Source organism: Halyomorpha halys, unplaced genomic scaffold, assembly GCF_000696795.3.
Source record: "Halyomorpha halys isolate HHAL.00 unplaced genomic scaffold, Hhal_1.1 Scaffold920.1, whole genome shotgun sequence".
NCBI classification, from domain to species: Eukaryota; Metazoa; Arthropoda; class Insecta; order Hemiptera; family Pentatomidae; genus Halyomorpha; species Halyomorpha halys.
The window spans coordinates 392,559-401,710 of record NW_027114350.1 but is presented as its reverse complement, the minus strand read 5'-3'; the positions used below and the strand labels follow the sequence as shown (position 1 = coordinate 401,710).

The following is a 9,152-nucleotide window of genomic DNA, read 5'->3' as shown; positions in this document are numbered from 1 at the left end:
ACATACACACTCAGATGAGCACATACAAGTATGTAATTTCTAAGCTTATTGACTTATTCCCATAATAGTAAAGATTTTGTACAATCAAACTAGAAGACCCGGCAATGCTTTGCATTTGCTAGGTTTAGAGGGATGTTGATAGATTAATTAAATAAAATTTAAAGTTTCATATAAATTACTATATTTAGTTATTTACACATTGTACTAATGATTGAATTAATTTCTAATTACATCTATTTAATTTATAGCAGTAAATAACAATGTTTCTTACATATTTTTATATTATATAATGTTATTAACTTTAACACAACTTAACCTATCTACATCAAACTGGGGAGTGGTTTAAGGCTCTATGATTTTCAATAATATGCACAAACCCGATCTAATTAAACCAATTAGAATCAGAGATATACAATAAACTGTTTGAAAGTTTTTCTTTATTTAAAACAAATATTTCATCCTTATAACGGCATCTAATGTCAAATCTAAATGGTGGTAAAAAGAGCAAACAATCACCTTTCCAACAGGTGCATTAATGTATGAATTGGATAAAAAGTGATGGAGTTATTGGAGAAATCAGAATAGTCTATAATCCTGAAGCCTATAAAATTCTGAACAGTTAAAAAAAAGCCCATCATAATCGGATGAATGGTATAACGGTCCGTAAAATATAAATAAGAAAATATTAATTTTTAAAAATTAGATAATAGAATAATTATCTTAAATAGTTTCATAATTACCTGAATTGTCAAATCCAACTAATCAACAGGTTAGGCATTCAATAAATAGCTTGAGATAATAATCTATACTGTTTATCCAGTAAGGATTTATGTTTGTTTATCCTCATACGATTAACTCCTTCAATATCATGATGTAACCCTCTTTCAGGTTAAAAAATCAATTATTTAACTACCATTTTTACCATGAAAGAGAACATATGAACTGGAGCTTTTTCATCACATAATCTTCACTTAAATATTTTGTCCTATAAAATAAAAGTTAAATTACAATAATTTAAAAATATATTTAATTAATTTTTAATATCGTCTACTACAATATGTGGGTGAATTTCATCCAAAATGATATTTGCATACCCCACTTATTAAAATAAAATCTTTGCAGACTTGTTTTGATTTTTGTAAATAAAAAAAAATATATACCACGGATAACTCATCAGGAGGAATATTTTAAGCAATAGCTGCCAAGACATTCCTAGATTGTTAATTAAAAATTATTAAAATTAAAAATTTAAATTGATATTTTTATACATTGTCTCCTGATATTATTGAATACTTACAAAATAAAACTATTTTAGATCAATCACTTGAAATGATTAATTAAAAATATGATTCGTAACATAACAAAAAAAATTTTTAGCTTTTTGAGCATTTAACTGCTTATTTCAGTATTTTAAAATTTTTTTTAACTAATGGTCCTTCCTTCCTATTATCAGTTTTATACCACATTTTTTTCTTGTCCCTTTTGACTCCTTCCTTGTTTATGTTACTCCTTCTTGTACCTCCCCACTTATACTGAATTCAGTTTTTCTCTGGCCTCCTCGCCAGACTGAGTATTTCTCTCACCAGTACACTCCTAACATACATCTTTTTTTCTCATTTGAGCATTTTGTTCACCTGGACACCTCCTGCATTTCTAAGAGAAAGAGAGCTGGTCACTCACCTTGGCGTTAGGATATGTAGGAGAATGCATGACCCCTCACATTGACTACTTGGCAACAAGGGTGAGCCAGAAGATAAACGAACTCTGCCTTATCAGGAAGAGCCTTGTGGGGCCTCAGAGACCCAATGAATATGGTTATATAACAGGGAGCGATCCTGGGTATCTTCAGGTATGCAGCCCCATTCAGAGTGGAAATCTCTAGTAGCATAAGAAAGCAACAATTCAAAGAATGGTTCGACTGTGAGTGACAAGGTTATATTGTATTGTGTCATACGAGGGGGTGCAGATCTTGACTAGAGGGATGTCTCTCAACTTCCTGCTAAGAGAGGATGCAATGAAATTCAAGATGAAGAGAAATGGCAGCACTCTAGGATCTGATCTTCAAGCAAGCATTGAGGAGCAGCCCAACAAATGGAAAGTTATGATAAGGGAGGACTCATTGGAATTATGAAGTGCATGGTGGAAGACATCTGAGAAAGGAGAAACTCTGAGGAAATACTTCCTCATCTTCTAATGAAGCCTAAAAGAGGAATAGCTCCTCCCTAATTCTATAATGTAGATCATTCTGCACAACAGAAATAGCAAATTAAAAATTGTACCCCACAATCAAACTATCTGCCCCTGAGTACATAAAATAAGAGATAAAATAAAATAAATTGCACATTATTAGCTAGCAGTGACACATGTAAAATCCAAGAGTAATACACCATTGCTGCCGCAATCCTTCGATGCTGAATGACGAGGTAGGGAAGAAAATAAAAAAAAATCCTGGAAGGAAACAGTGGATTCATTACGAGCGACACAGAAAAAACTGAAATATTCGAATAGCAGATTTAAAATTGTACCCCAGAATTAAACCCTCTACCCCTGAGTATCTAAAATAAGAGGTGAAATAATACAAATTGTACATTATTGACAGCAGTGACACATGTAAAACCCAGGTAATACCCCACTACTTACTAAGTCTTGTGTTGCTGAAAGGCGAGGTAGGAAAGAATAAGAAAAAAATTCTGGAAGGAAACAGTATAATATAAAATATAAAAATACAGTAAACACTGAAAGATGGAAAAATAAGCAAAATATGAATGAAAGTCAAGAAAAAAGGAAAATATTGATCAAAACAGGGCACTCTCCTTACTGAATGGAAGTGAACTCAAAAATGAGAAAGGTGAGAAGACCAACAGGATGAAGAAGTAAGGGAAAAGTGGTAGTTAACAGATACATTACATTTGAAGGCAAAGGTAATTATTTCACTTGACCAAGATATGAACTTTGAGTTGACAAAATAACTCCAAAAAATTATTCTTTATATTTTCAATATTGATTCAATAACAATTTGGCATTAAATGAATGGTTAAGAGTAGAATGTAAATTTTGGGTTTTTTTTATTTTTATATTTCTGCCATACTTTTCCGGAAGAAAAAATGTTACAATTTTGCCATGAGAAATATTATTAAAAGAACTTCCTGAAAAATGTTGAAATTGGGGTGAGTTAATCTATTAACTGAAAGGCGCATTTCGAAAATTAGAAAAGGAAAGCACTAAGCATTACCATAGTTAATAATATAAAAATATCTTTAAAGAAAGGAGAGAAGATTCATTTCAACTTAAAGTAGGGTGGTTAAGTGAAAAATAACTAAGAAAGTTATGCAATGCATGTACCTTGCACCACATTTTTTTACTCAAATCCATGACACTTAATTTGATGCTCTACAACTTTTATTCAAAATATTTTCAATTTAGAGCATCCATGGTACAGCCAATTTAAAGTCATATTATTTAATTTCTCGGCAAAGCAGTTATAATACATTATTTTTGCACCGATGATTCCAATCAAATTCCTAGACTGAACTTATAATGTCAGGCATTCATTCAATGCATAATTTATTATTATTTAATCAGTTATAGAATAAGGGGTTTCAGTACGGTGTACAGTTTAAAAGTTCCAGTCCTGAAACTCCAAGAAGTTCACAAATTTTTAGGCTTTACACATTCCATATAAGCCATGGGTTCTTCAAATTTGGAACCTGGGAAACTTTAGATATTATTATCTAATCTTAAATGAACATACAAAAACCATTTTCAGCTTACCAACTGGAATTCCAGATTAACTGATCTATAGATATTTAATAGTATAATGTTTTAAATATAAAAAATGTTCTTACTTTATAACAAGATATAGAAAAATTCTGAGGACCAAATTTTCTACAACTGATCACTAAGCCTTGCAGACAGTCAAGGTAATGATTTTTATTGAACACCATTCTGGAAACAAAACGCAGCATCTCCTAGAAAAAAATTAATCTCTCCATAAATGGCTGTAAGAAAATTTTATACCAACAAATCAGTACTACAGAAGATAGACTAGTGGTATACAACACATCAAAGCTTGGATTTACCAATCAATACAGGTTTCACACTGCTGAATAAAATATTTTAAAGTATTATTACTAACTAATGGGAAGAAGAGTTGCTCAGGAAAGGAATTAAACTTAATACCTCCAAGAGTAAAGTTCTGCTTATGGTGAGGGAAGAACAGGAAGATGTCCAACTGATCAACAATTGGGAGACAATTGAGGTAGTGAAGGAATATACCTACTTAGGGACTGTAATAGTAGCTCGGGTAAGATAGACACCAAAATATCAAACAGAATATTTAAGGTAAATCAAGTGTATTATCAGATAACTGGAGCTCTGGTTCTATCATTTCATGAATATGCCTGATCAATTAGGAAGGAAAAAATAATATAACATTTCAAAAGGACTAATTAGACCTAGCCTGTTTGCTTTAACTTTCTTATAATGTATCGAATAATAACTGGAGATAAAATCCAGCATATTGGTAACTAAAGGATGATGAACCCTCAATGAATTCAACCTAGTAACTTGATTTTTAAGATCTTTCAAACATAATATTTTTCAGTAAAATCATTTCTATATTAATCATGAAAGATAGTTGACTGTGGATGACTTATACAAAGAGAAGATCGTTGGGGGAGTGCGATCAAGATAAAACACAAATAAGTTCAAGTAACTTATTTAATTGTGCCAACGTTTCGGCCAGAATTTCTAGCCTTCCTAAGGACTGTTAGCTTGAAACCAAACCTCCGAGTGGTTTCTGTGCCATGCAGTGGCATTACTTTAACTTATTTGTGTTTTATTTTGACCACAATCCCCAACCATCTTCTCCTCGTACATTTCTATATTACTTTATACAGAATTACACTAAACTTTTCTGAAGTAATTCCTTCCAATGTTATTGTTTTTTAATAGAATTTAATGTTTTCTAAACATTACTTTTGCTAACTTAAAGCCATTACACAAATAATTCTGATAAAAGGATAAGGATACTGAAAGAAATTACCCAAATTAAATAATTTCCACATTTTTATCATCACATCTAATGATCATTTCAGAAGTAAGTAGTTCATATATACATAATACAGCAATTAAAATTCTTTTATGAACAGTGATACAGAGGAACATTGTGACTTGGTTTTTATTGTGAAATGAAAATTTTAGAAAAAAAATTATCAATATTGCTCATTAAGTACAACTACACAAAAATTTTGTTTCTTCCAATTGCTTATTTGGATTTAAGTATTAATGTTTGTCAATGGAAAACCTAATTTAATAACATTGTAAAACAATGTTGATCCACATTGTGAGGAGGTAATGGCAACACACAACATACGACTATGTCAAACATTGTAAGGTTAATTCATATATAAAAAGATAATTATATAGAGTTAATGATAAAGATAATATCATAATCAAGGGATAATGAGAAAGAGAAATATAAGACTTGAAGGTAAATTATATTAATAAGTTCAATTTGCACAAAAACTGTTACATAAACTTAATAAATCAAAGTAGATTAAGAAACATTGCTTTTGCTCTTGTAGATCATAAAAGTCAGTAATGAACACAAGAATTCAATCCTAAAACATCCGGAATAAATAATTTATAAAAATCACTTACGAAGCTCAACTTTAAGATAAAGAAGGAGATCCCATATAAAAATAAATTAGAATAAATCATATGCCAATAACTTTAATATGTTTGAAAAGTAGAGAAGCCCTATTCTGATAACAAATTACCAACTTATGTCAACCTAATCAAATGAGACATTAAATATGTTTATTTGCTATACATAAAAGTAAACATGCTAATCAAACAACACAAAACTACAAATATAACAAAATTATTAATTACCAGAACCCCTAAGAAACATGAACTACTTCAAATTTCTATCCAACAGGAGGGACATAGTGAATTTGGTAAACCAAAGAGGTAGGGTTACGAAACGATAGCAATAGCGTTGTTATCGATACTTGAACATCTTCTGTTAACTTTTACAGTTTTTATTAATCATCCTCACTTTTATATTTTGAGGGAACATTAATAAAACAATAAACAGTATGAGAAAAAAAATATTAATTCGATTGAAGTATACTCTATTAAATTGTCTAAAATAGTAAATAAAAAATTACAAAAACCAAACGATTAATACCTAAAGTATACAAAATAATGTATTTAACCAAAAACTGGAGGGATTTGTTTGTAGTACCCCTTTAAACTTTTAAATTTAGGTTCGAATTTGGCTTGGGCAGGTGGACGATTATATTGTAATGGATTCTTAAAATAAATCTCGAGTTCCCGATCAGGAAAGCTAAGATAAGTTAGTAACCTGTAGGATAACCCATCTTGTATACCCTGTATTAAAAAACATATAGACGTTGAACTCTAAATAAAAAAAAATAGTAAACAACTTATAGGAGTTTGTAGAAATGAAAGAAATTTTTAGAGGATTTTTTATTCTGCCGATGTCCGTTGTTTACGTAAATATTCGTTATTTCTCACAATTTTATTCGAATTCCATGTTATTATAACTATAATTGTAAATGTAAATTAATATTAAATGTTGTTTAAAGTGATTTCCTTGAGCATTAAGACAGGCTCGGCATCTTTCTTCAACAGCACCAGTGGTACAACAGCACTGGATCTGTGCTATTGTTTCACAAGATTCAATTATCCTTCTTCGTAAGGAATTTAGGTCATTGACCGGCCTTACATAGACTTTTTGTTCAATGTCATCCCAAACAAAAAAATCCAGTGGTGTCAAGTCTGGAGAGCGTGCAGGACAAACCACTGGTCCTGCACGGCCAATCCATTGTTGGGAAAATTAATGTTTAGCCATTGTCGTGGACCTCTTCCGTAATGTGCAGGACAATCAACTAATTGAAGCACATGTCCCTTCTCAGTTGTAGTGGAGTATGTTCAACGAAATCACAGTAATCAATATTAAGAAATTCCAGATATGTGCCCGCATTGAATCGAGGCGACAAGAAATGCGGACCTATTAAAGTATTGTCTGTTATCCCCAATCACATATTGCACTGAAACCGGTGTTGAAAATGATGCTCACGAATTGCATGGGAATTTACCTGCGACCAGAAATGATTATTTTTCTGATTACTCAGGTATCTTCATCTGTCCAGAGAATGTTTCTTGTAAATTGTGGATTATGCTAAACTTGATTTAAGTACCAATCTGAACAATGTCTTCTTTGCCGAAAATCTTGCGGTAATAAATTGTGTTCCCGTTGATAATGATATGGGTGAAGTCCATCTGCAATGAGATTTCTCCATATAGTAGTTGGCGTAATATTTAATTCTGTTCCAGCTCTTCGTACACTGCCAGATGGATTATCATCAAAATATTGTAATATGGTTGCACTCCTTTCTTCATTTTGTAAAGAGGCAAAAATACCATCAGCACATGGTATTATAGCAACTGTACCAGTTTCTCTAAGACATTGTGACGTGGAGCTATAGACATGTTAGATAGATAGATTGTTTGTTAATCTCCTATTCGGAAATCGCCTGGCATATTCACGGCGGGCAGCATTAGCATTACCACTGCAAAAACCGTACACTGCAAACACCATATTCATGAGACATCAGGCATATCCACCATTAGTATAAATTGAAGTGATAATGATGACTACTCTGCGAAAACCTGTATCAGTAACAAACTGATAAATGTTATTGACAGTTCCCAATGCTAATTCTAAATAGTATTAATCCTTATGTTGCCAATAGTTTTCATATAGTTAGGAATAAAATGCCATATTGGTATTCTATCTAATTCATTTCCTAAACAAAGCGTTTGCGGACATGTTTTCACTTTGAACAACATTTAATATGAATCTTACTTAATGTTTACATATAATTAATATAGTACTTAGAACAAATAAATAGGTTTTATTTATTTCATATAACGTAAATAATTCATAACAATGAAAATCTTTAGGTGTGAATATCTCCTAAACAAAGCGTTTGCGGACATAGTTTCAGAAGAAATATTTTTCTTGTCTTGAAGTCCTTAGTTCATATTTTCAGTTTGGCCACTTAATCCTGGAATACTCTGTATATAACCGAGTAACCTCTTGTTCTTTTTTTTTTTTTTTCTACGATTTGCTTGTAGATCCTCTCCATTTCTCAAAACATCAAGAAAACTTCCTGCAGAAGATATCAAATAAAGAGCAAGTACATTTATAATCTAATTAAAGTTGCAATTGTTTGAACTCTAGATATTTAACACAATAATTAGAAGAGTTACAAATATAGTTTGAATTATATACTAAAATAATACTTTAATGGTTAACCATTACTTTGAGATTTTGTTTTAATCGCCAATGTATGAATATAGTTAAATTGAAAATTTGGAAAAATCGATATTTATGAAGTTAAATTGTAAAATTAGTTTTCAAATATATTTTTAAAAGATATTTGGAATTTAATATAAATTTATAATAATTTGTTTCTAATTACAGAATATTGTTATAACTTATATTTTTATTTTATAAAATAAGAAGTATCAGAAAAATTAATAAAAGGATTTTAAGAGATAATATCACAGAGATTCTACATTAGTTGTTTGTTTAATAAATGTTTCATTTAGTATGGTATATTTCTATTATTATTCCATTTCTGTTCCAAGGTGCAATCATCAGGTGAATAAGGTATCATTTTAATTAATATGCTCAATATTAATTAATAATGCCTCCTTTGGTAAAAATGTATATTTTAAATTAAATAATTAACATTACAAAACTTTCTCACGTTTCAGGGACCAAAATACTCTTAGACAAACTAACCAAAGTTGAGTAATTGATAACTTGAGGAAATGAATTTAATATGATAATTTTAAGAGGAGTGGAATTATTAATATGTATATTATCTTAGAAATGTAATTTACATCTCTGTATTTAGTGTGAATTTGCCTTGGATAAATATTTTCTGAACCATTCAATCATCGATGACACGTAATAACACTTTCCATTATTTATTGTGGATCTAAATTAGACAGAGGTCGATGCTAATACATGGGGCAGCACCAGCGGACATTAACCTATATCCATCTTCTCCTAGCCGCTCACTAATGGTTAGCTGCTGTGGTTGACAGTG

The 9,152-nt window shown here is 30.7% G+C and overlaps 1 long non-coding RNA gene across 1 annotated transcript in view; it reads right to left on the bottom strand.

Annotated features, from left to right (window-relative positions):
* Positions 1 to 6,043, bottom strand: part of LOC106687162 (uncharacterized) — an 8,606-nt gene extending 2,563 nt beyond the window's left edge. Inside the window, exons 1-3 of the long non-coding RNA XR_001344131.2 lie at positions 5,896 to 6,043; positions 3,846 to 3,968; positions 741 to 985 (exon numbers count right to left, since the gene is read on the bottom strand). This is a non-coding gene — a long non-coding RNA (uncharacterized lncRNA). The remainder of the gene's footprint in view (positions 1 to 740; positions 986 to 3,845; positions 3,969 to 5,895) is intronic.
* Between the last annotated feature and the right edge of the window lie 3,109 nt (positions 6,044 to 9,152).